The sequence below is a fragment of the Propithecus coquereli genome, unplaced genomic scaffold (assembly GCF_000956105.1).
Source record: "Propithecus coquereli isolate 6110/MARCELLA unplaced genomic scaffold, Pcoq_1.0 Scaffold210, whole genome shotgun sequence".
Classification (NCBI taxonomy): domain Eukaryota; kingdom Metazoa; phylum Chordata; class Mammalia; order Primates; family Indriidae; genus Propithecus; species Propithecus coquereli.
Genome location: NW_012146079.1, coordinates 877,053 through 904,107, shown reverse-complemented (window position 1 = coordinate 904,107; position 27,055 = coordinate 877,053). Strand labels below are relative to the sequence as shown.

Here is a 27,055-nt window from a genome sequence, read left to right as displayed (position 1 = left end):
GAAACTTTTCATGAGCTCTCTGCCTCACAGGTTCAATTAGATGCTTTGCCAGAGATTTAATTGCTGTGTTTGGTATTATGTCTGGTATTTATCAGCCTCTTTATATTAAAATCCCCAAATTATAATGTTCTTCGGCCCCATCCACTTTACTGGAAGTTTTCAGTTTTTTCCAGTAATTTTTCTCCCCAGATATTTCTTGGGGATTGTTAATTCCTCTGTCCTTTGTGGCCCAACTTGCTACATGCCCTTCCCTTTCCTGGCTCTTTCTGCTTCTTTCTCCCCTCCCCAGGCCTGCATCGTGTTCTACTGCATAGCTGTTAATACCAGTTAAATAAGGGATCTGCTCACTTCATCACCCGTAGTAGAATCAGAAACCGCCTGTGATGAAGACCTGTGTGTGCGAGAGGAGGGTACTGTGATGCTATGGACTGTTCTGCAGGGAAGGAGGGATCTCAAATATTGTTACCCTAACTTTCTCAGGTCACCCATTCATGCTCCCTAAAACCTTGATACTTCTATGGACCGATACTATCAATATCACCTGGAAATTTACAGGGAGAGATGTGTGAAAGGATACAAAATTACAGCCGGATGGGGAAATAAGTTCTAATGTTCTATGCCACTGTAGAATGACTACAGTTAACAATAATACATTAAACAGTTTCAAATACCTAGAAGGAGGATATTAAGCATTCCCAACACAAAGAAATAATAAATGTTTGAGATGATGGAAATGCTAATTACCCTGATCTGATAACTATATATTATATGTATCCAAACATCACTAGGTACCCCATGAATAAGTATAATTATCATTTGTCAATTAAAATAAAATAAAATAAAGTAATGCAGTTATAGGGGCACAGTCCTGTAATCTACACAAACTTCCTTCCTGTTTCCGCATCTCTTGCAGGCCTCCACCATAAAACACCTACCTTTTGTTTTGCTGTGGTCTCCACTTCCCTTTGCTAGTTCAAACATCAGCATTTCTTCAAATTATATCCAGGAGTCATCCCCCAAAGTACATGTATTAGCCACAAAGTCCTTACAGCGGCAAAGAAACAAAACAAAACAAAAAAACGAGTATAAATTAAAAAATGAGTGTACATAAAAATGCCTAAAAGGGGAATTGACATTTTGGGCTGTGTCAAATGTTGCCCTGGAGCATGGCTGCAATGGGGAGGTTTTTAGGAATGCAGATTTCCAAACTCAAACTGTAGGTATTCTAATTCATCAGGACTCGGATGGACCAAGGAATATGTATTTTTCAACTGATTTTTAAAATAATGGGATTGACATCTGTTAGTCTTAGATGACAATATTTTCTAACTATATTTTCCTTTATGTTTTTTATCCAATTCAATGATCATTGATCAAATACCCATTATGTTCCAGTTACTATACTGGGTTTTGAGGGCTAATATTTTAATTTTAGTGTGGAAATAGATTACATGTAAGTTGGCGCTAAGTGTTCAACTGATATGATGGACCAAGGTGAGTTCTGTTAGCAGAGGTTAAAAAAGGTCAGTTATAGGAGCAGAGCTGTTTAACTGCTATCATTTTGTAATGTGATCTGTGACAAAGAACCAGAATTATATGCCTTTAACTACTGAAAGAGATACTTTTATGAGGTTTGGGTATAATGGTATCAAAGCCTTTACAGTAGGTCGATACACAATTATTTGCATATTATTGTGTAAATTTGCAAAGTTGTGTCAAAGATACTTACTATATGTTTTCTAAGTTTCCAATGAGATCAATGAAATAAATTTATTCTATAATAAACTACTAAGAAAATTTTGTCTTTGAAGATTAATTTGACTTTTTCCTTTTTTAAAATAATAAGAAATGTATAACCTATATTTTTCTTTGCCTTTTTTCTCTAGTTGCCAGGAAGTTCATTGATAAATTTAATGTTTCATTTGTTTTGTTTCTGATCTGATTCATAACTGACATATTTACCTTCCTTCGTCTTCTAATTGTTTTTTGGTCTATCTTTTATTGCAGCTGTTGTTGTTTTAATTTAGCATAGGGGGCATTAATATTGTAAAATTGCTTAAAGTCATATTTTGGAGGTAGATATGGAGCAGTCCTGAAGAAGTATTGGAGAACTGTCTACTGTGTGTTAAGGAGTGGTTTTTGCCCAGAATCCTCCATTCAAGTAAGGCTACATGTTGGCTTTGAACTGAAGCGCTCCATCACAATATAAAATAAAAGATTATGTTCAAATATTACTTCTTGGGAGTTTCATAAAACTCCCATGCAATTTTTATATAATTGTATCTTCAAATTGGGAAAAATAACTATAAAGCTAAAAATATATTTGAAGATTTTGCTGAAGATTTTTTTTTAAATGAATCCCATAAGTCCTATTCTTGCATGATGGCTATTTCCCCAGAATTCATATCCTGTGACTTACAATGTTTATTCATTCTCTCATCTTAAAATCTTTGGTAAAGCCAACTATGACACTCATATCAGCTCAAAATCCTTTGTATTTAAATTCTGAATTTTAGCAGAACAGAGATCTAAATCTAGATGGAGTACAAAAGTTTATGAATAAAAGAGGAAATAATTTTACATTTTAAAGGATATTTGGTCCATTTTGATTGTATCTTACAACTATACCACTTGCCTTGGCTATACGCATACTGGAATGAACTAAAACTTACAACATAGGTTTTCACTTGTTTAACAAGATGGAGAAATAGTGAGAGGGGTTTATTTTGTGCTTTATTTCTAGAAAATATATTACATTACATTAATATTGAATATTATTTGGATATGGAACTTTGATTCAGAATCATAGATGTTTTTTAGACTTTAGATGTAATGCAACATATAATGAATAGTCTTTATATCCTGATGAGAGGAATAACTGTCTTTTCAATATTTTAAACAATATGTAATGTTTCAAAATAGTTTCAATGAGCCCTTGAATTTTTTTAATAATAAACTTTTGTTATTTTGATAGCATCTATTTTTACTTCATTACTTTGGAGGAAAATATTAGCTAGTAATTTGAGAACCTGCTATGTAGTTAGTGGCTGTCAATACACTAGTTTTATTCCTTATAGCACTGCAAGGTATTTATTGTTCATCTCCATTTCATAGAGAAGGAAATAAAGGGTCCGAGATTTCAAGCTTTTGGCTCAATTTTGCCCAGTTTACTAATATTTAAACCACAATGGGTCCAATTCGAAATCCTAGCCCCATTCTCAGCACCGTTGTGAGTTTCCCATATGTGTATTGTCCTTTGCACGACGTGCCTGTGTCATTTCATCATGACAAACACACACATACCAGAACTTGTAGGATTCTGGGCACTAGGGACTCTAACGTTCACCTCCCAACATGTCCCCAGTCCAGATGGAAACCCTTTGGAGTACTCATCACAAAGAGCTGAGCTTTTGTCTCAGTTTTGCCTCTAAGGAGCAGCATGGCCTTGAGTAACCCACTGCCATTTCTTCACCTCCAAAATTTGGAGATTAGACCTGTTGATCTCCAAGTTTCCTTTCCATATAAATTCTATAATTCAGAGATCCCAGCAAAGGATTAATAGAAGAAAACATGATAGACTAGGCTATTCCCAAGGTAATTGGAGTAGCAACCCGTCATTGAAAATTTCTCTCTATTTTCCTTCCCAAGGCAATGTCATCCATGCTTATGGCTTTTAATCATAAATCTCATGCACCCTTCCTAATGTATATCTCTAGTTAAGACCTTCTCTTTGAACTCCAGTAAAGCCAACTTCCTATACTATGTTTCCACTTGAATAACTTGAAGAAGCCTCAAACTCAGATTGTCCAAAATGAAATTTATAGAATTATTCTCAGTCCTGTCCCTGCTCTCTGTCTCAGTAAATACCGCATGTGCCAGACATGCTGGAGCCACCTTGACTTACTATTTCTATAGCCCCCTCTTCTCATATCTATTCCATCCACAAGTGCTGTTAATTTTTTCTTCTAAGTAGTCATCAAATATCTTGGCCTGTAACCATCTACCCTTGTATTGCTCTAGTCCAACGTATCATCTTCACTCACCTGAACTCTCACATCTTCTCCTAACTGGTCTTCACATCCACCCTATACTTCATCCCCTCTTTCTCCAAAGGGAACCCATACTGGTATTTTCATGTTGCAGATCTGACTAATTAAAATCCTTCTCCCATTTTCAGATTAAGACCAAAATCCTTAACAAGGCTGCGGTAGGAGGAGAAAAATGTTTCCTCTACCCTCTTATGATCTGTTTGTGGGTCCTACTAATTAAGATAACAAAAGGTAGAGTAACAGGAGAAAAGCATATACATTTTCTTTGATGTTAATATTTTTATGTGACATGGGGGATGCTTCTTAGAAAAGAAGTGAAAACTCCAAAGAAATGGTTAGACTTGGGGGCTTATATACCGTTTTAACACAAGGTGATAAATTGTGGAGAAGGCTAGAAAAAAGAAAAGCGTTTGGGCTTCTAGAAGCAGTAAACTGTGGGATAAGTAACCAGGAAATATATGAGGGAAACTAATGGAAGATAAGGATAATTTTAGTCAGATTTGTTTATGCAGACTGATATGGGCTTCATTTTCTTAGATGGTAAGATATTCTCCTCTTCCTCTTACCAGAAGGGCACCTTTCTCACATGAAATTTATGCCCTGCATTTATGCAGAAAGGAGGAAGGCAGAGAGCCCTTCCTGCATCTTCTGTTTCTCAATTGCCTTTGCCTCAAAATAATCAATATGCCAAAATGGTATGTTTTGTGGTGGCCTGTTCCAATCCCCTTCACTCTTAAGCAGTGGTGTGGTCACATCCCTGCCTGCCTCTCAGACCTCGTCTCATAGCACTCTCCTCTTGCTCTCTAGGTTCCAGCCAGAGGGTCAGTTTTCAGTTCCCTCTTGTATCAAGCTCAGTCTTGCCAAGGGGGCTTTTTACTGCTGTGCTTTTTTCTCTGAAATACTTTCCCTCCTTTTCCCCTTTGCCCAGTTTAGACCCACTTGCCTTAGGTCTAAGCCAGTTTGCTCTCTTATATGTTCTCATAAAACCACATTCTTTTTTTTTTTTTTTCAGAGTACTTAAGTCCATTGTATAATTGTAAACTCATTAATGTAGTATTTTGTAGGTCACTCTTGTAACCCCAGCACTAAACACAGCATCAAATGTAGGAGATGTTCATTGAATATTTGTTACATGAGTAAATAATAATTGTACTTTTTAGAGGGAATATTTGCATTCATATGGATTTGCAAAGTAGTTCCACTTTTGTGACTGTGTGCCTTTGTCAACATATGTAAATTATTTGAATTATTGAAAACCTTTTGTTAATTTTTTATGCTTTAAATTGTGTTCAAGTGAAAAGAAATTTCTCTGAAATTATTTTATTCACAATATAAGTTATACAAACAAAATAAATATTAATTTTTTGATTTCTTTAAAATGGGTACCCAAAGCTGGCTGTTCCACGGGATCTGTAGAATCCTGTTTGTTCATAATAAATTAAACATACATTGAGTGCCATGCTGCATGTGAGCATTTTGTCAGGCCTGGAGATACAGAATAGTAAGACATGTTTTCTGTCCTTGAGGGGATCACTCTCTAGTGAGGAGATAGACAAATGAACAAAGTGAGATAATTTGCATAATAGAGGTAAAGCCAGAGTGCTACAGTGTGGAATCTCACCTGGACTCCTGGGGTCAGAGACATTTCTTAGGGAAGGTGACATGGTAAAGCATGAGTTAGACTCAGCTAAACAAAAGGAGAGCACTTGTGCAACAACTGGAAGGTGTGAAAGAGCGTGGTGAGCTCTGGGCACTTTGAATATTGCAGAGTGAGCTTTGTACAAAGATGAGGCATTTGGAGAGTGCAGGTAGAGTCTAGAGAGGAAGGCAGAAGACAGTAGTTAGAATCTTGAGAAATTAGAATTGTATTCTGAAAAGAATAAAGAGCAATTGACAAATTTTAAGGAGGGAAATAGGATTATTCATTTTTTTAAAACATTTCTCTAGAAAAATTTAGAAAATAAATATCAGTTTGTAGAGAAAAGAGGGAGATAAGGCTCTGGCGACCGTGCTTGTAATCTAGAGCAGAGATGATGAGGGACTGACTTCAAGGCAGGCCAGTGGGATTTAAGAAAAAATAGGATGTGTAGGAGACTTTGAGGACTTAGAAAGGATTTCATGCTAATTCAATGGCAGGATTGATTGGGGGGAGTGAGAGAGCTGGTGATTTAAGGGAAAAGGCATTGCCAACAATGACACCCATATTTATCAGCTTGAGAATGAATACACCACTATGCCTTTCACAAATACACTGGGAAACACAGGAGATTCTCTCTCTCTCTCTCGCCTCTCTCTCTCTCTCTTTCCATAGGGGTGATGGGGAAGGGATGATAAGTTTTAGATATATAGTTTCAAACATACCTGGAAGGATCGTATGGGATGTCCAGGAAACTGTTGGATCTCTGTGTTTGGAATTTACGGGAATTTGGCAACACAAATATTTGATACCAGTGAGTAGATGAGAGCCCTCTTGGAGTTATTTGTGGAATGGGAAAATCAGATAACCGAAGATAATGGGCCTTTGAGGAACAGAAACACTTGGGGGAGAAAGAGTTCATGGTTCCTATGTGCTTGCTCTTCGGTCCTGGAAGACAGGACTGTTTGACTGAGTTCTCTTGCAGCAACGAGGGAGACGGGCTCAAGGGGAGATGTTCTGGGGAACCTTGAAGACCTGTGTAAGTGACCGGAAATCATGCAATGCTGTGTCTTGAGATCTAGCACTCAGTGGATAGGGCTCTAGTGGTTGTATTTGAATCTTAGCAAAGAGAGTAAGTCAGCACATGAAGTCCAAACCTTACACTAGTCTGCTTTTTTCAAAATGGGCCATTTTGTGTGCACTGTAAAAAAGTGTGAGGGAGAAGCTGTCACTGTGTTTGTGATGTATAAGGTTAGAAACAATGCTTGGCCAAACCGCAGATAAACTCTCTAGAAATACCCACCACTGCTGCCCCAATCCCTTCAAATTAACCTAGCTGAAAATGATACACATTTACTGGCATGATGCTCCACAGTGTTCTCATGTTCTTGACATTCAATAATTCTGTTATTCTAGCATGGAGAAGATAGGCTTCACCTCTTGGATGAGTTCCATTTTTCTCCTTGGATAGGAAATTACTGTGTTCCCAATGTAAGCCACAGATGAAAATAAACCAGAATTCTCTTCTTAGTTCCTTGTAAATGGTGTAGTTTTCATTTAAGTTTTCATTAAACTTAAATTTGACCTGCTTGTGAAGCAGCCCACTGACATCATAAAAGACGGTAGGACCACCTGTTGGCAGAAATCAAATAAAAAGGCTCCTATTAAACCAGATAATTGAATGCATTTGAAGATGGAACTTACTGAACTAATTCTCAGGAGCCAAAAAGGCAGGTACCTGCTCCAGATCACCAAGCACTATTAATAGGGCAGAAAGTGGTCAAAAATTAATAGCAAGTTCTACTCAACCATTCCTGTGTTTTATATATTTTTTCCTTTTATCTTTTATTAACTTGAAAAGGTTCGTCATCATAGATATGCTGATAATTAAGGAGTGGAGTCTCTGCCACTCTTTTATGGCAACTTAACTTCCATTCCTCATCTGAATTTGTCACTTTTAACACGCTGTCTTACAAATGGCTTAGCACCAATTGGCAAGAGCAAAATTTGTGGTCAAAGAATTGTCTAATAGTCCTTATGTCACTTGAGTGTGGCTGGCCTTACATCTTAGGGTGCAGAAAAGCATCTTTAATTTTCTAGACCCCATTCTAACCATTTTTTCTGAGTGTTCTATTCTTCTTCTCAGCAAGTTTGCTAACAAAGGAAGCCCTAATTAGTGACATGTTGATTGACCTTATCAACATAAAAATAGGAACTATTATATTTCATACTATTAGATATGAAATAATTATTCATATTTTATTATTTTGTTCCTCTAACAATGTATACAGTTCTCTGTGATGGCTTGTTTTTAGCCATATATATGAAAACTGGGCAGTATATGAGCTTAAAAATTAAGTTGGCTTTAAATGTAATGATTTGCGTATGTCCTCCCTCTTAATCCCTTATTCTTCCAAGGGTTGTACAAATATTTACTAGTGTCACAGAAAGATGATTAATATAGACTTAAACTTGACATATGGGCAGCTATATGGGTAAGAAGTAAAAGGCACACGCTTGGTAAAATGGACTGAGCCACTGCAAGTTTACTAAGCACATATTCTGTACCTAAATGTTTTTGAGAACAACTTTTAAGATACCTTATCTGACTCAACCCAATTACATTTGGAGTCAATTTGAAGATGATAAGAATAAATAAAGTGGAAATTTTTCTGTGGAGCTTGTAAGACTACCTAGATAGTTCTAAGAGGCTTCCAAGACTCTAAGGAGTATTATTCGACTTTACTCCTTAGAGTCTTGGAAGTTTCCTCCTGACAACTTACTGTAAGGGTTTCCTGCTACCGCCCCCCGCCCCAATCCATCAGAGGAATGACTACCCTGGGTTCTACAGAAATTCAGAGAGAATTAGATTGCTTTTGAAAACAATTCTAAAATATAAAATTATGTTTGTAATACTTTTTCTTTTATAAAATCCCCAAGAAAATTCAAGAATACGAACAGAAAATTTTTGCGACATGAGAAAGAAAAATAGTATACTAAAAATATTGGCAGTTCTTAAAGTTCAATTCTGAAAACAATTAATTCTAGGAGAAAACAAGAAACATTAACTAGATATGCAGGAGACATGAACATTTGCAAAAAGCTGGTCCTTTCGTTGTTGTCTTCTTGACACATCCTCTCCGACAGAGCTGGGTGATAAAACAACTTGCACTTAATAACTAGCCAACCGAGCTGAGGAATAGGAGGAGAAGCTGAGATGTCAGATAATCAAATAGATCCTTAAATTATCTTTGCTATGAAAGATTCTATACCTCCTTTTGGTTGCTACTCTTTTCTTATGGTAAAATAGCACCATGAAGTGGTTAGAAATAGTAAAAAATTTTAATCTCAGCCACTTGGATTCTCTGGCATATGTTCTAGATAATTCTCTTTCTAATAGCTAAATCCTCCTGGGAAGTGACAAAATTAGCTATTTATTGGATTCTCGCTGTATATGTAGAAAAATGATTTATTTTATTTTATTTTTACTGATATATCATAGTTGTATATATTTTGAGGGTACATGTGATATTTTGATACATGTGTACAGTGTGTAATGAGCAGGGGTAATTGGGATATCCATCACCTCAAATATTTACCTTTTCTTTGTGTTGGGAACATTTATAATTTTCTTCTAGCTATTTTGAAATATATGATAAATCATTATTAACTATAATTTCCCTATTGTACTATCAAATACTAGACCTTACTTTTTCTATCTAACTGTATTTTTTTATCCATTAACCAATTTCTCTTCATCTTTCCCCGCCCCCAGCCCCTGTTCCCTTCCAGCCTCCTGTAATCACCATTCTACTTAGAGAAATGATTTATTTTAAAATGTGGCTGGAAAAATTTGCAATGACCAAGACGAAAATCAAGCTCTGACTTTTGTTATTTTCACCAGAATGTTTGAAGGAACAGTACAAATTCAGGAATATCTAAATGCTTTGATTTTAACTTTAGCTTTCTTTATAGCCATATGTTCTAGGCCCAGGAGCTGTTTTCTCTTTCTGGATAACTGTAGATCGTGGTGGCATTTCTATGTAGTGCTTTCTGAACGTCTGAATTTACTGTTTTATATTTTAAGTGAATATTATTGGGACTGGAGATAATTTTGGAATGGGAATATCAAACATTAGACTTCTGAGGTCTCCATTGAATTACTATGTGAATCACAATAATACCCTTGAGTTCTTTCTGCACAAGTATCTCAGGCAAACACACATATTCTCAAACTCAGCTGGACTCTTTTTTTCTCCAAATAACTCCATTCCAGAGAGGAAAATTTTATCCAAATACATAAATATGTCTATTAGAGTCTACAAAGAAGACTTTTCTCTAACAACTGTGCTGATCTTTCTGGACTAGTTCTAGTACATTATCCCTTGCTTAGAACATCATGCCTTCTCCCCCGTAACGGACCCAGTAAAGGAAAGACTCTTCCTAACACAGCTGAATTGTTTTATTGCGGTGTGACCAAAAGCTGTAAATAAATCTCTGGAGAGGAATTGTTCTACTTAAGATTGTAAACAGAACTCAAGAGTAGATCATTAACGATAGGCAAAAAATGAAAAATTTTCAGTGACAAGTATCACCGTACCTACAGAATACTGCATTTCTATCCTTAAGGAGCTCTCTGAAAAAGACTCTTTAAGAATCATATAGATGAACCACTTGTTCTCTCATCTCTACATGGAAATCCAACAGGATCTGTACAATATGCGAGCACATAGCCAAGATTCTATGAAGAAATATCGAGCCTCACTAAGATTGCAACTTCCTTTTTAGACTTTGGGAAAAGGGGAAATTTGTCTACTTTACTTAGTGTTTCCAAAAACCATTTATACATTTTTACAAAAAAAAAAAAAAAAAAAAAAAAAGACTATACATGGCAGTGTTTGGGACTATTTTAGCATGGCTAAGGAGCAATATCAAAGACAGAAAACACAGTGCAGGCATAAACAAACAACTTTCTGGAAGTCTGGGGAATCCCAGCTGGTGTTGAATTTCATCTTAGTTAGCATTGAAATGTTATCTTTATAGGCATCTGGAATCTTCAGAACTACAAATGATGACAAATTGTACTAAAAAGTGAAAATCCAAGCCAACAAGGAAAAAATTCAAAGATGAGAACACTGAGATATATGAAGGTCCAGAAAGTTATCAAGAAAGATCCAATTTAACCACATAGAAAGTGATACATTTATAAAAAATAATGTAAAGTCAAATTCTGGGAGGACAGGTTTAGCACTAATAGTTGAGGCCCACGAAAGGGACCAGAGGGTCACCAATAGACCATAAAGTCACTGTTCCATTGTTCCAATGTGTTCTTTTGATCAATCAGACCACACAAGGTCTTGAGTAAGGTCTTCAGTATAGCATGAGAGGATATCGGACAGAAACAAAAAACTATCCTGTTCGTCTTCAAAACCATATGCACAAGGGCTCTTCGGCCCATATATTAAATTAGGGCTATTTTATGTCATTTTTTTATCCAACTTCAAGGCCGACTTTACAGAGCTTGAGAAGGTTCAGTGAAAGGGCATCCCTTGAAAATGAAGCTTTTGGATATAAAGAGATACTAATAATTTACATAGCCCAAGTAATTAAAAGGTAGAACTTATTACCAGTCATGTGTTAAAAATACAAATAGTTCAAACAGTGTTAAGTAACTATGGATAATACATGCACAAGAGATGAACAAGAAAAAAATGAGATATTTGAGATTCATCCTTATTTTTCAATGGTGGTGTCACTGGACAATTCACTATTTCTAACCGATGTGTGTAGCACACAGAAGATGAGAAATAAATGGAAACGTTATTATAGTTATTACCATTATTATCAGTGACTTTACTGCCATCTCCAGAGGCTTGGAGTAGGCGCAGATTTGGACACTTTTTTACCTACTACTTAGTTAGTCTGTTGCAAGGTCAAGGAATTACTTTATGTTAGATGTGCTGTGTAGTATATGGCATGAGGGTTTCTAATGAGATACTCAAAAGGTATTTGTTGAATTCTTAGCTGCTATTTTCATTAAATGATAATCATTCCCCACATTCTCAAGGTGCCTCATAGCTTTAACATTCTTTAATGTGTCTTATCTTTTATTCTTCACAACAAATAACTGTACATATCAAGTTGAAATCTCCTAGGGCCATAAAAGTCTTAATTGTTCTTTTCATATCTTATTTGAACGTAAGATCATTACATACTGATATTGATTTTTTTTTCCCTTAAATAAATCCCATTTTGACTTTTTAAACTAATTTCTTTGTTATGATGTTGTCAATACTCAGTGGATTGTGCCATCTGGGCTATCAATGAAAGAATAAAATTGTGAAAGTCAGAGGCAATATTGCAAATTTTAACTGATGCAGACATACTCCATTTTCATTGTGTAGTAATCAACTCTGCAAATTGTTTCTCACAAACATTGACTGTTTTTTTAAAGCAACAGACCTGAGAAGCTTAATTCTGTTCATTGGTGAGTTGTTTTTTTAAAATCCTAGAAATCATAGGTTGCTTGGAAAAGCCCATGGGGTGAAGGTGAGGCTGGCTTTACATCTTCGAATTAACACATTAACGTTGCTTTCTTTTGAGAGAAGAAAACCCTAGAGATAGACATTTAATTAGCATAACACTAAAGCCTTCATTATCCTCAAGAAGAAACAAATCTTGAAGACTGAATTGCTAGCCTCAATATGTTTTTGTGCAATAATGAATTAGTGCACAACACATTCAAGGTGCACGTGTAAGCTACAATTTTGCACCGCCTTTTTATCCTGATGACATCATCTGGTTTTCTCTTCATATCCTTCTCTTTTTCTTTGTACACATGTAGAAGGGCTCCAAATTTTCACTTCCTGATAATTCCAGGAGTGAGAACTATCCCTGTCTTTAGCCTTCTTCCCATCAGATCCCTATCCTCAAGCCAGCTTTCATTAATCATTCCTTTCTTCTTCATGGAATTTATTTTACTTGACATTTCCTTCTCAATGGGCATCTCATATGGTTCTTACTAGAGGCTTTAAGCACCTGGAGGATGAGAATTATCTCTCATGTCAATATACATCCTCTGTAGTCCGAGGGCCTGGCACATAGTAGACACTCAACAAATGTTAATGGCTTTTCATAGGACAGCTGGTGTCCTCAGCACTCAGGTGCGTCCACAACAAATTTCACTTTCCATTTCATTGGCTCTGGAAAGAGCACTCAGCCTAATTATTTGCTCTATTGGCATCCAGTGCTGCATGATGCTTTTATCTCAGCAGGGAACACTAGAAAGATGACAACTCTGTTGTGCTGTCTATTACCAGCTTAGATGGGTTTCAGGATGGAGAATTGGGGAATTAAACACAATTTTCTAATTCCTCCAGAGCCCCCAAACACTCTCAATTGAAATTTTATTATTTCATTTACAGTTAATTTTTAGAAGATTGGATATTCTGATATTCAAATGTAAATATTCCTCAAAGCCTGTCTGGAATGCTGGAAAGAGTACATACTGTTGGTAAAGACACCTGGATTGAGTCCTGTTTCTCACGTTGCAAACGAGAACATTATACTTTAAATGACAGCTCTGGTACTGATGCGTACATGATTATGAATGTATTTTGATCATCACGGCTGTCATTGCAACTACTGCCATTTATTAAGTGCTTACACTGTACTCAGCATTCAGTAAGTATCCTCTTTAAATGCATTATTTGATATATCTGTGGCCTTATAAAGATAATAAAGAGAAGTTAAATAATTTGTCCCAGGTGTTACTGTTAGTAAGTAACAGAGCTGACATTCGAATCTAAGTTAATCTAATATATATGGAACAAGAAGGGACAAAGAATACAGATTATTTTATAGTACCAGATTAGGATACATATATGTGTATATATATGTATATGCATATTTATATTTGTGTGTGTATTTATGTATATTTATATACACTTGTGTGTATGTATGCATATATATATGCAGAAGCACATACCATATATTATATATAATATTTCAGTGACATATAACGTATATTTTATATATATAGTATTTTGGCCATCTGTGCTTTTATGGTATCAGATTATGTCATATATGTGTGTGTGTATATATGCTATATATATAGTGCGTATATATATGTGTCTGCATATATATGTGCACTATATATATATATGCGCACACATACACACACACACACACATAGATGCACAAACCAGAAGCACAGACTACGGAAATAGCAACAGAGCAAAAGAGACAGAAAGGAAAAGACTGAATGGTTCTAGAACTTGGGCTAGATCGTGACACGTCCTGTATGTCCTTCACTTCTCTCCAAATACCTCAATCTGAGGGGTTCTTGTTACTGATCACCCCAGAATGTATTCATATGTCAGCCATTTTTGTCTGTTTTATTTATTCTTTATTCTTTGGGTTGGGTTTCTGTGAATCCATATTCATTTGCATGACTGCCCTGCTTGTTTTTGGGGAAACAGTTGTACCCTCTGTATAAATTAAGTCTTTGTTCTAACTTCCTTTTGTCACATTTTGTTATGGAGGAATATTTGGGGTAGTTTATTTTTAAATGTATTCTCTTGAAACTTTTTTATAGAACTCATATGCAAAATTTTTATTCTGAGTTAATCCTATTTTTACTGTGTGCACAGGACTCAATTGAGAAAGAAGAATAGTTGATATAAAGAGGGTCTGTTTGGACCAAAGAGAGGCAAAAAAGGGAAGTTACAAGGTTAGACTTATAATTTTATTTCTAGCCTGTCATGTGAAATGAACTTGGTGCATGACTTCTTTCCTTAGCCGGAGATTTGGGGAATTATTGACATAAAGTCAGATTTTACCAGGTGAACAAAAATGACAATTCTGAAAGCTATGCCCTTTCTTTTGAGGCCCTGAAGTTTCTCACTGAGCAAAATTTTTCCCATTGTTTAGAGCAGAATGCTTGATTCCCATGTGAAAGACCCTCATGTGCAAAGAGTTGTGTTGTAAACAGAAATCCACTGAACATTGGGTGCAGCAGAGACCAAGGACAAAATGCTCTTCCTTCAAACAGAAATTATACACTCAGACTATATCTAAATAATGGATGGACACTAAATGAAGTCCAGGGATCACTTCAATGTGATTTTGGGTCCCATTCTTATTGGTGTGAGCAATAAATTCTCACCTCTGTTAATGTCACTGGGAATTTAAACTTTGATGTCATTCAAACCCAACACTATGGTGAGAGTGCTTCTATATCTAGCTTTAGATTGTCTGTTCAGAGGTTGCTCAGAGTGAGGTCTCAAACCAAGTATTTATCTTAGCCTACTAAAATTCCAAATGTGAGAGTCTGAACTAATTAGGGAGGAACATAAGACAGTATCGTGTTAGATGCCAAGTTGTTCCTGTCTGTGGGAGTTCCAAATGGAGGGCGCCATCAGGAGGGCTGGTGTAGTCAGGGAAGGTCTCATCAAAAAGGAGAGAGAAAGATGTGGAGGAAAATGAAGAGCACCCTTAAAAAGGCTCAATCTGAGAAACATAAAACCTGAATCCAATGGAATAATCTGTGTTGCATACATCGTGGCAGGTACAGCTCACTCTCATACTTCATGGCCTCTCTGTGGGGTCCTCCAGGTGGGCTGCCCCTCATTCAGCACAATCTTAGGGTGGGCCTTGAGTGTGAAACCATTTTAAATTGGAACCTGAAAATTGCCAACTTCAAATGATTTTGGAGCAGAGTCTGGTGATGGATGTATCATCATTAAGAGTCAACCTAGAAGACATATTCAAAAGGAGTTGCACTGATCATTTAAAGTGTTTGGAAAGCAAAGTTTGATTTAAAACTTGATGTAAAGAATCACTGGCCACCCAGTCACTTTTACTCCACAAATAGTAATTTTTTTTTTTTTTTCGGCTAGAGTGCAGTGGCATCATCATAGCTCACAGCAACCTCAAACTCCTGGGCTCAAGTGATCCTCCCTCCTCAGCCTCCCAAGTAGATGGAACTACAGGCGCATGCCACGAGGCCCGGCTAATTTTTATATTTTTAGTAGACGCAGGGTCTCACTTTTGCTCAGGCTGGTCTCCTCGAACTCCTGAGCTCAAACAGTCCTCCTGCCTCGGCCTCCCAGAGTGCTGGGATTACAGTCCTGAGCCACTGCGCCTGACCGATAGCAATATCTTAAGGTGACAAGCTACTTTGGTAGCTCTTTCTAGAAGGACAATTTTCAGACCCAAATGTCTTCATGAGACTGTGTTTTCACTGACCATTCTCCTTCAGAACAAGTTCTCTTTTCGAAATCTTCCAGGGCCTGTATGTGGAAAATTCTGAAATTACTGAGACCTGGATTGCATGTAGCAGGACTGCTCCCTCTCTCTTCTCCTCCTTATCAAAAATTTGTTAATAAAGGGTTAATGATTCCCAAGTATAATCTTTTGGTTTTAAAGGTTTTTGTTACCTGACCTATTTCTCCTTATCTTAGCCTAAGCCTTAGAAAACCCAAAAGGGAGTTAAAAATAGAACTAACATTTTCCTTAGAAATTTAAAAAATCTTCCTCTTTTGGATGAGAGAGAGAGAGGTTTTTCTTTAATATTTGACTTTTTCCCCCTTCTTTTTTTGGCAGGCTTCAAATGTACAAATCTCACTGAAGTCATTCCAGGCTGAAAGCATTTAAGATCAAATACCAGGAAGCTAAAAATAAGTATTCTACCCTTTCTGTAGAGGCTATTGCATATTTCTCTTAACCTTTCAGATCAGGTGGCCTTTCGGCAAGAGGTGGATGCTAATAGTTGCCGGGGGACAAATGCTATGGGAAGATCAGTAAATAATTTAAAAATAACTACACTCAAAACCAGCCCTCAGTGCTAAGTAATTTGGCTTGTCTCAGAATGTAAAGATTTTTTTTGTGAATGGTGATGCAGCCAAAACTCCAAGGCCAGTATTATCTTACACTAGTTGTAGCTATCAGATTTGCTGTTTTAAAAGCCCTCCCTGCTTTTTCTGAGACAACTTCCTCAGACTTCCTTTGGGTATCAACCTTCTCCCACCCTCAGTTAATATGGTCTGAGGGGGGCAATCCAATGCTCTGCCTTAAGAGTGACTCAGGCTTGGCAAATCAGAGACTCATGGCCAGTAGTTTTGCTAGAACCACTGGCGAAAGAGAATCTCTCTGCATGGGTTGCTGAACTGGTAGGTGTAAACCTAAGGATGAAATTTGTCTAAAAGTGAAGCCAGTGTAGAACCACAGAGTGAAATTTGGTCCTATCAATAGCTTTTGAGCACCCGGCTCCCACTGTGCCTGAATCTTTTCAGCTACTGAGACAATAAATTCTCACTCTACTTCCATTATCTTAATTTGGGCTTCTGGTAACTGAGTTCTGATAATGCAGCCCTCTGAAGTATCCTCTCTTCCTTAATCTTCATTTATTTCCAAGGGGTTCTTTACAGCTGACACCAATTTGGTTATGTTGATTTTTTTGTTTGTTTGTTTTGTTTTTACCTTTGGCTGAAAATTTTTTTTTAAAGTTGTATATTTTTATTTCTTTGGATTGCAAAATCAAAACCAAAGCATCATTTCTCCTCTTAAAATTAAAACAAGCTAAGAGGCAAAGACAGTCAATCATCTCTACTTTAATCACTGATTAAACTTGGCATAAACTATGGCATAAACTTGCCACAATTACAGGGATACATACAAGGAAGGATTCATTTATAAACGATGTTGAAGGGTGAATTAATTCCACAGAGTATTATTCATTAACTTCTTAATTGTATGATTGTAAGATGGTTTCTGTGACTTTTTCTTCCTCCCAGGACTTAGAAGGACTAGGACGCAGCTGGATAATGCACATTCTTGTTCCCTCTTCAGTTCTGTAGATTCACCACTTTTCAAGGGAGCTTCACTACATTCTTGACCATAAGGAGTATGAATTGTGTTTTATCTACCCTTACATCCAGCATCGATGGTCCTGTTATAGAATACATGCCCTGATATTTGCTGAACCAAACTAGTTTATTTAACTTCACAGGCAAAGTGTACATTTATCATATGTAGCCACCTCTTCAATGAAAATTTCTTTTTAAGCACCTTCTACAGTCAGGTTCTGTGAAACACCTTCAGGATACAAAGATGAAGAAGCATATTCCGCTCAACTGCACTTCTGAATACAGATAGGTGACTGGCCAATAGAGTCCATCTCCTGCTCTTCCCCAAACCCACAGAAGTGGCTATAAAGGAATGCAATAAAACATTCCTTCCTATCTTGGCTTGCCTCATGGCCACAGATTTAAAAGGTGGTAATCCACAAGGACGAGGAGAACGGGAGAGAAGGAAACAATGAATGTGCAAATATATATATGTATTTTTTTTTTTTTAGGAAAAAGGGAAGTGATGGAATTGCCTTAGCAGAGTAAACAGCTATAACCCAACTCCCAACTGGGAGATGCGAATAAGAAATGAACGAGTTCACCCCATGGCACTCAGCACCAGGAGAGACTCGGTTGAGGAAGAGGGCTAGAAACAGATGGGTTTATTCAAAGAATGGATCTAAAGCACCTGGATCCCCAGGGCCCTTCCCCACTCTGTGTAGCCTCCTGGCAAGGCCACAGAGTTTTATTTTTTGAAAATACCAGGAAGCTCCTGACTTGAGAACAGCAGACACAGTGGCAAAACCTAGGGTCGAGAAGGCGTATAAGCGCATGTCTGTATTACTGACCACGGAGACTTTGGCCACCTTTCCCCAGCCTGCCTCCAGGGCTGTACACACTACCTAGCTGGGAGCTTAGGAGTTCCCCTCTGGAAAAGACAAGTGCATACATACGCATACCTGGAAAAAAGCATTGATTCAGCTTCAGTAATTCAGCACATATGTCTTCAGGGTCGACAACAGCCCAGACCCTGTGGAATTGAAGGTACCCCACAGTTAAGAGGGTTCCCTACACTGTCCAGGGAGGGAGCTATACTCTCTTTCTGAATTTAGAGAGTAAATGATAGAACTTAAAATCTGTTTATATATTCCAAGTAATTTTAAACTTTGTTCTTCTGGGCTTTTAGTTTACATATAGTAGTTTTAACTGAAAAAAAAAAAGGTTCTGGTTTTAGGTAATTTAAAGGCAACATGATGCACATATCTTTTTCTGCCTTTAAACAATTTATTATGCATTTCATTTTTCTTAATATTTTTCTTAATATTTTTCAAAATCACTATCAGCTTCTTACATTTATGATCATCTTCTTCTATTTTATCTTTTTCTTTCTCTCCAGTGCAAGTGGGAATCCCTGTTTCATTCCTCTTGGTCTGTGAGCTCGCCTTGAGATCAGGACTAGGTCTCATCCCCTTCTAGATCCACTCACACAGAGATGCTAAGTGAATGGTTGTCTTTTTTTTGTAGATCTATTGTCAAGTGGTCAAGCAGCCCCTAAGCGGCAGGGCAATGTTAGCTCCTATCTTGACTTGCTCCACGTCCACAGATTGGACCAGTAAAGAGACCACAAAGCCCAAATGTAAATGTTAATACACTCAAATAGCTTCACTTGCACAAATAGCAAAAGCAAGATCAGCGTGGTATCAGCTCCCTACATCCCTATTCCTACAGGACACCGTCCAATCGGAGGGACCAGACGACACACAACACAAGGAGTGTGTCACTCGGTAGTTGAAAAGTCAATCTCACACTGCAGCTATGTGGTATTATAGTCTGCAGCTGTACCCAAAGAAGGGTGAGGTGGAAAGTTCCATGCCTCACTGGAACCAGGTGGGCGGATGGGAAAAAGCCGTGGGACAACCTTCTGCAGGACACAGAACTTCCTGCAAGATAGGGTGGTGGATGAGAAATGGCCTCCAGCAGCCCAGGGGCAGTTCATTCACCTTTCCAGGTTCCGGAAAGGAACACATTCTTCTCAGACACGGTTCAGACTACAGTCGAGCGTTGTCTACTTGGCCTTTGTGGAGCACTCAAGACCACAAGGCACTTTGGCTGAGCCTCCCCATCAACTGATCACTTCTCGAGGTCTTCCTGAAATTTCTAGCACTGTCATATCGTAACAAAAGCTTTAGCTTTTACCTCCACCTAACTTAACTCATCAGATGTGCTATGTGTTTATCAGCTGTCTTTCAAAATATGTTTACCAATTACATTACTAAATTTGGGGTCTATAATGAATGAGAAATATCATAAGTATTCTAATTCTATCCATTTCTTAAACTGATAACCCCAACTTTAGTAAATTTGAAAGTGATAATAAATTCTTCAGTAAAAGAAAATACTCTTTAAGAAGAAATATCATAGTACATCATTTTCAAAGGGAAAACCTTTCTTTCTTCATTCCTTCCTTTCTTCTTTCTCTCTTTCTTCCTTCTTCTCTCTCTCCCTCCCTGTCTCTGCCTTCAGTGAGATAGGTGGTATGATTCCATGTTCATCTATGAAGGGAAATGTTTGGTAATGTGATTTAATAAACATTAGAGGGTGAGAGTCGGGATTCAGATTTGAACATTCATCCCATATATATTTTTTTTATTTCAATATATTTAGGGGGTACAAGTGCAGTTTTGTTACATGTATAATATATATTGTATAGTGGTCACGTCTGGGCTTTATTGTATATTTCTTGATTGGACTTTTGATTATTAATTGCTGTTTGCATCTTTCTGGTGAGTTTCAGCAGATAAGGAAATTAAGGAGTACATAGAGATTTAAGTAACAGCATGATATGATATATACTTAAAGTACAATATTCTTAGTAAAATGATACCTTAAAATTAATGTAGCATCTAAGAATTAACAAATATTTTACATAGTGTTTTCTTTGAGCCTTTCAAAAACCTTGTGAGGTAAGCAGAGCTGATTTTATCCCCATTTTAAAGCAAAGTGACTAAAGATCAAAGAACAAAAATTTCTTGACCAAAATCTCACTGCTAATAAATATGGGGAGAAAAAAAAAACTTGAACATAGATCTGGCATATTTTTACTTATTTGTGGTTATCTTTAATCTCGTTCTCTAATGCATAAAACAGAAAGTGAGGAATTCAGTCATTAAAGCATGTTCTACATTTTTTTAAGCTAATCCAGCCTTCTGTTCAGAATCAATTCGTATCAGAACCCACAGAATGTCTACTAAATTAATGCTATGAAAGATGAATGAATTTATTTTTATTTTTGTGAGGAGTCTCAAAATACATGGCAATATTACTGTGAGAAATATCCTATTACTTAAGGTATAATCAGTCCAGTTCAAAACCACCTACCCAGCAAGGGAGATGGAAGACTTAAATAAAGAGTATATTCCCCACCCATAAACTAAAGTAAAATTCCTATAGAGATATTTGTAAAAATTAAATGTAGTAAAGAATGCTAGGTTTTATAGAAAATACCACCTGTTACCAAGATAGCTAGAGAACACATGTTTAGTAAATACCACAAAAAGGAGAACAACCAAGCTCTTTTTATTCCATTTCACAATATTTGCTTATATTAGAAACCCAGTCCTCTTGGCAAACTTTTTGAGAAGCAATGGACTTTTTTTATCATCCTCATTCACCCCTTTGAGTTATGTACTTACGGTGGAATCTCTTTCATTTTCTCTTCCAAACAAGGAGCCTCCCACATTGCACTCGATGGCTAGCTACTCAAACGTGGCTTTCTTTTGGGCTGTCATGGTATTTTCATGTAGCAGCTTGCTGAATCCCATGCCTAATATAGACATTGCAGATTCCAGCCCTCCCTGAACGTTCTCTGGCTTTGCTCTTGTGCCCACAAGCAGGGCAGCTGGACCTGCAGTGACACCATCCTCTCTTGCAAGCTCAGCTCTGTCTGGCCCTAATCAAAGCCTCAAGAGACACATTTTTATGGCACTATATGGAAAACAATGTTTCTAAACCTCACAAAGCATTTTGCAGGTCATCTTTAGGACAAAGTGGACTTAAAAAGTAATTGTGCAATTAGGCCAGAAAACAGTTGCTTGGTGACCATTAGAAAACCTCTCATTCTCCAGCTTATAAAAGTGACAAGTCATAAATGAATTGATTTTGTTTGGAGTACTCTAATGACTTCTTGGCTAGTATCTCATTTACATTTCTCCCCAGCTGTGGAAAATTCCACAGGTTTATTTGGATAATTGGGCTTTCTGCAATAGCATGGCAAGCGTTTAGCAAGCAACTCAGCAATGTATCTTTGGTGAAAGTGACCAGCTCAGGTGCTTCTGGTGAACTTACTTCTCTTACTCATGTTTCCAAATGTTACAGTCCCTCCCCACCTCTGTCCCGCCTGCGTGGTGTCAGATCAGATGGGTGAATAATCTCCCTGTGAGCAGGGTGACCACTGTCCTTTGGATGAGTCTATGTTACTGTGAGCAGAGGCTTTGTCATCTGAGCCTCTGTAAAACCTGCCTGACTTGTGCGTGAAATTAGGAAAAGTACCTAGTGTATCTGAAACACAATGTTCTCATCAGTAAAATGAAGATAATATTTTTCCTACAACATTGTTGCAAGTATTAAATGAACAAATATATATACAAAGTGCCCAGTAAAATACAAAGCATTCATGATACATATCCCCCCTCTGCAAAGAGATCTGATATCACTGTATAAGTTCTTCTCATTTCATATAATGCTTTTGTCAGGTTTCAGTGTGAAAATGTTGGTTCTTAGTGTGCTCATGGCTGAAGAATAACCAGACACACCAAAGTAAGGCAAGCACGAAAATCAGGTTCATTGAGGAGAGAAAGGATTATAGGGCAAGAGCCAGACATAGGTTTACAGAGCATGATACATACGCCACAGATGACGACCCGGCCCATTGTTGCAGCAAAGGGAGAGCAGAAGGAAGGGCACAAAAAAGGGCCTGGTTATGGTCTGTATCTTGTTTTATACTAACCAGATTGGGATCTCCCTAGTGGCTCACACGTCACCATGGAACCACTTTGATTGGACACTTGGGAGTTGCGTTACTAGGCATGTGGGCTGTGCTACGTCAATTTCCGGATTCTATGGTACCTATGCTGCTTGGTCTGTGGGCTAGAGAGTCCTCTGCATTCTTTTGCAGCTGGCACACCAAGTTATTCATGATTGACAGATTCATAGGGTATTTCCTCCTCCCTTAGGCAGGGAGCAGTTAGGGTGGGGCAATTGCACCAAGGAAAGGGCCCACTTTTATCCCTAGGAGACCCTGAATCCCTCACTATCTAACTAACGTTTTCTTTTATTTTTCTCTTATTAACTTACATAGTGAAGGTTTACCAAGATGTAAACACTTCCACTTGTAATCTATATTCCCTAGTACTCTCCATTGCTCTGAAGTATTGGGGTATCTCTGGGGTATCCGGCAGTATTTCAAGGCACCCTCCAGTAGGCGGTAATGCTTTTAAATTAGACATAGGTCAGCATTGCATATCCTGAGAGATGGAACAAGGGAGAATCAGTTATTAATTCCCTACCTATACAAAAATATACTACAAGTTTGAAAATACCTATATATCTCTGATAACTTAAAGAAAATGGTAATGACCATGATTGGGGGAGAAAAGGTATCCATGCCTAATATGTTTTGTGTATTTTAAACATCTTTCTCCCGCTCACCAAGACTTTAAAGTAATGTACACTGCTTCCCTTGGCCTTCCATTTCCAACTCCCAGAGGACAGATGTTCCGCAGTAGGCAGGTCTATGCAAGCTTACCCCCAAAGTCAGAGGAAACTGGGAAGCCAAAGAAAGAGGCTGACATATCCAGTTTCTCAGGAAGAAACATCTAATAGGGACTTACCAACAGAAGCCATGTCTCAGGCAGTGGCAAGATGAGACAAGATGGTGGATTCCTGTGCCATTAGACCTCCGACCCCCACCCAGGGCTTATATACCATAGGGATGGAGTGTATAGGACACTTGAAGTCCACCCTTCAGAGAAAGGCAAGAATGCTTTGTGAATCTGCCTAAGGGCAGGACTGACAGTAAAAGTTGTTTTGACCTAAGGGCAGGATCTATGGTAACATTAGATAAGGTTGAAATCTAGAGGCATTCCCAGAACAGGGGGTTAATCAGAAGTCAACCAAGCAGATTAACATTCAAGACTGAGTTGCTTTTGTCTCCACAAGAGATGACAGGGGGCGGGCAGTGATTCAGAGTGCAGACCCTACAGCCACACTCCCTTCATTAAACCCAGCTCTTCCATTCATAAATTTTTGAACTTGGACAGGTTACCAAGTTATATTGTGCTTCTGTTTCCTCATCTGCAAAAAAGAAGCTAATAGTAATTGTTATAAATATTAAATTAGTTAATATATTTTAGGCAATGTATTACCATAGTACTGGCTGCGGATAAAGAATGTTCAGGAAGTTTTAGCTATGGTTATTATAATAGCTATCACAGAGCAGAGCAAGGAGAAAAAGCTGAAGGAAACCCACAATGTCCAGATTTCCTTAGCTTTGGTTATTTGGTACAATAAACGTCTTTTAAAAATGATTATTGGACTTATAGGCAGTATTTAATTAATATATATTATTCGTGAGTAGGACCCAAAAGCAAAGTAAACTTTACTTTCTCTGATAAAAATACCGACCCACTGAATCAACACAGCTGAACACTACGTTTGGTTCTCTATTGGCCTCATCTCACATCTGGCTGCTGTGGAGCTTGTGGCCAAGAGCAAAACTCATGAGTTGCTACCCAGTCAGCTCCATTCTATATCGTGGCTTTTTAAAAATCTAAACATAGGGCTTTTGTTTTACGAATCCATCTTCTTGGACTCAGCCTATCAGTTCTACTCTGTCTACATTTCGGTGGAAGCAATTGCCCATGCATCTAAACCATTAAGCCAGGAACTCATTAGAAAACAGAAATTTTTATTGTTATGATTATAATTATCTCTGAAATTATTAACTTATTTGCAGATCTTATTCTTGGAAAAAAAATGTCCTCGTTCAGTAGGTTTCTGAGTTTTCCATGAATGTTCACTCGCTGGGTATATAGTTGTTCAAAGCCCCGGAAAGAAAGATAGTTCTCATGGGTCTTGTGCTACCCCACTTATTTGACAAACATTAATTGAGTGCCTACTAAGTGTCAAGCTAGGATTGCGGAATACAGAGTTAAACCAGGCACCATATACTTACAGAATTTTCATTGTAGCAGGGAGAGAGTCAGTCTTCATAACAGTGTCGTAAGCCTTACAAAAGAAATAGAAAGGAGAGTACAACTAAATCAAGCCACACAGTAGGGATCAAACACAGTAGGGATCCTTCCGTTTACTTCATCTAACTATTGCAGCATTTTATGACAAATGGGAACCTTTTAGCTTAAGGACACACAACAGGCATCTTCACACAGCTAATTAGCAGTTAAGCCCTCTGGAAAATTCAAACCTCCTGATGCTAAACCATACAAAGTAGGACACACTGTATTTCAGTGCAGGAGGGAAACATTTCATTTCTTTCCTTCCCACCACAAATGAATTATTTGTTTTACTGATCCCAGAGGCTCCTTGACAACCAGGTTTGTCTGAAGATTCTTTCTTGTCTCCTCACACAACAAGCTAAGCGGCCAAGCACTTCAGTCTCACCTTAATATCTGGAAGTCTTGCAAGAATGTTCTGCACAGCACATCTAAATAGATTACAGTTCTGTTGTTTTTGTTTCTAAGTCAATTAAGTACCTTAATTTAAAAGCTCCAATGAGTGTCTTTAAGTGGGTTTTAGACGTGACGGTGATTACCATTTGAGGAGCAAGAAAAAAAAGACTGCACAGTCGGACTCATCTAAAGAGATAAGGGTCCTTAGGAAAAAAGAAAGAAGGCTATAAGAACAATATGTTGAGAACACAGTGTTGCTAATTGTAAGTATTAAATCAAGATTACACATTGTTTTATTTTTAATAGTAATGAACCTGGAATATGGGTAGGGAGAAGGAAACAGAAATGAACTCTTTAACTAACCACTTAACAAGAGGCCCTCCCAATATAGTTTCTTTATTTGCATTGCTTATACTAGGAAAATTAGAGCAAACCTGAGCTGGAAATGTGTCCTTTCTTCCACATGATCCCTTCGAGTGGGGGCCATCTTCGAATGGACTAGATGCTTTGGAGGTCCACATCCAGCATGCGTCAGGGCATATGCATTTCTGGTTGTTCATCCGTTCACTCATATAGACAGTCCCACCAAGAGGAATGCCTTCATGGGAAATAGAAATAAAGTTACAAGCGGTAACAAAACCAGAATTGCATAAAGGTGGTAGTTGAGTTTTCTTGTATAAGATGAGATAAATGAGAATTTCATTTATTCCATTATTCGTTCATAAGATATACTTTATACTATACTTTTGCTCAGGTAGTTTATATGCCCTTTTCATATTTTTAAGATACTTTTTTTTTACCGTGTATCTGCAGTAACTACTCTCTGTCTGGTAAATAATACTAAATAGTATTGTTAGAGTGCATGTGAAATGCCAGGTATTGCTCTAAGTGTTATATGTGATTTACCTTATTTAATCCCCACAACAATCCTATGAGATACTATTATCAACCTAATCTAATCCATAAGGAATTTGAGCCTAAGAAATAGTTCTTCCAAAAGCACTCAGCTAATAAATGAAGTTTATTTATACCCAGGCAGTTAGACTTGCCTCTTCTACTTGACAATATACCTTCTCAGTAAATTTATTGGATGGCCAAGATAGATTTGATGAACAGGTATAACTGATTTGCTTTTTAAAAGAACTATAAGTAATCTAGAGAGAATGAGAAATATTTTCTATTAGTAAGCATTAATTTTGCATCCAAGTTTTCTAACTTACACTGAAAGGAAATATGGTGATTTAAATAACTCCCATTGATATAAAATGGAAATATAATGTTTTAGCTAAAGTAATGAACTTGAAGTTGGCACTGATTTCTAAAGGAAATTTAACATTTTGGTGTTTCATACAACGTAAAGGGCACTGCTTTCAAGAACAACATTTCAGAAAACATACACAAAAATAGTTTTTATGTGGCTTCTCTATGAAAGCAGACAGCACTGGGGAGAGAGAAGGGTTGAACTTGGGGAGTGCCCAGTGTAAGTCCCCTGCTTTGCCAGGTGTCTGTAAATCTTTTAATCTGAACAACCATCTTGTCATTATTAATATTTCCTGCTATTGCCCCCATTTTATAAATGAGAAAACCAAGACCCGCAGAGATGAATTAGCTTGTAAAGTTTACACAATTGGTAAGTGGTGGAGGTTTATCTTCCTGATTTTAAAATCCATGCTTTCCAGCACATCAAAAAAATAATTCACCATGACCAGGTGGGCTTTATTCCAGGGATGCAAGGCTGGTTTAACATACGCAAATCTATAAATGCAATTCGCCACATAAATAAAAGCAAGAACAAAGACCATATGATTCTTTCGATAGATGCAGAAAAAGCATTTG

The 27,055-nt window shown here is 37.4% G+C and overlaps 1 protein-coding gene across 6 annotated transcripts in view; it reads left to right on the top strand.

Annotated features, from left to right (window-relative positions):
- The window catches only part of RGS7 (regulator of G-protein signaling 7), a 446,139-nt gene that overhangs the window by 222,189 nt on the left and 196,895 nt on the right, over positions 1-27,055 (top strand). Inside the window, exon 3 of one of the 6 annotated variants that reach the window (XM_012644353.1) lies at positions 19,263-19,421. The exons of the other annotated variants lie outside the window; for them this stretch is intronic. The gene's annotated coding sequence lies outside the window, so the exon portion shown is untranslated. The remainder of the gene's footprint in view (positions 1-19,262; positions 19,422-27,055) is intronic. 6 annotated transcript variants of the gene reach the window in all.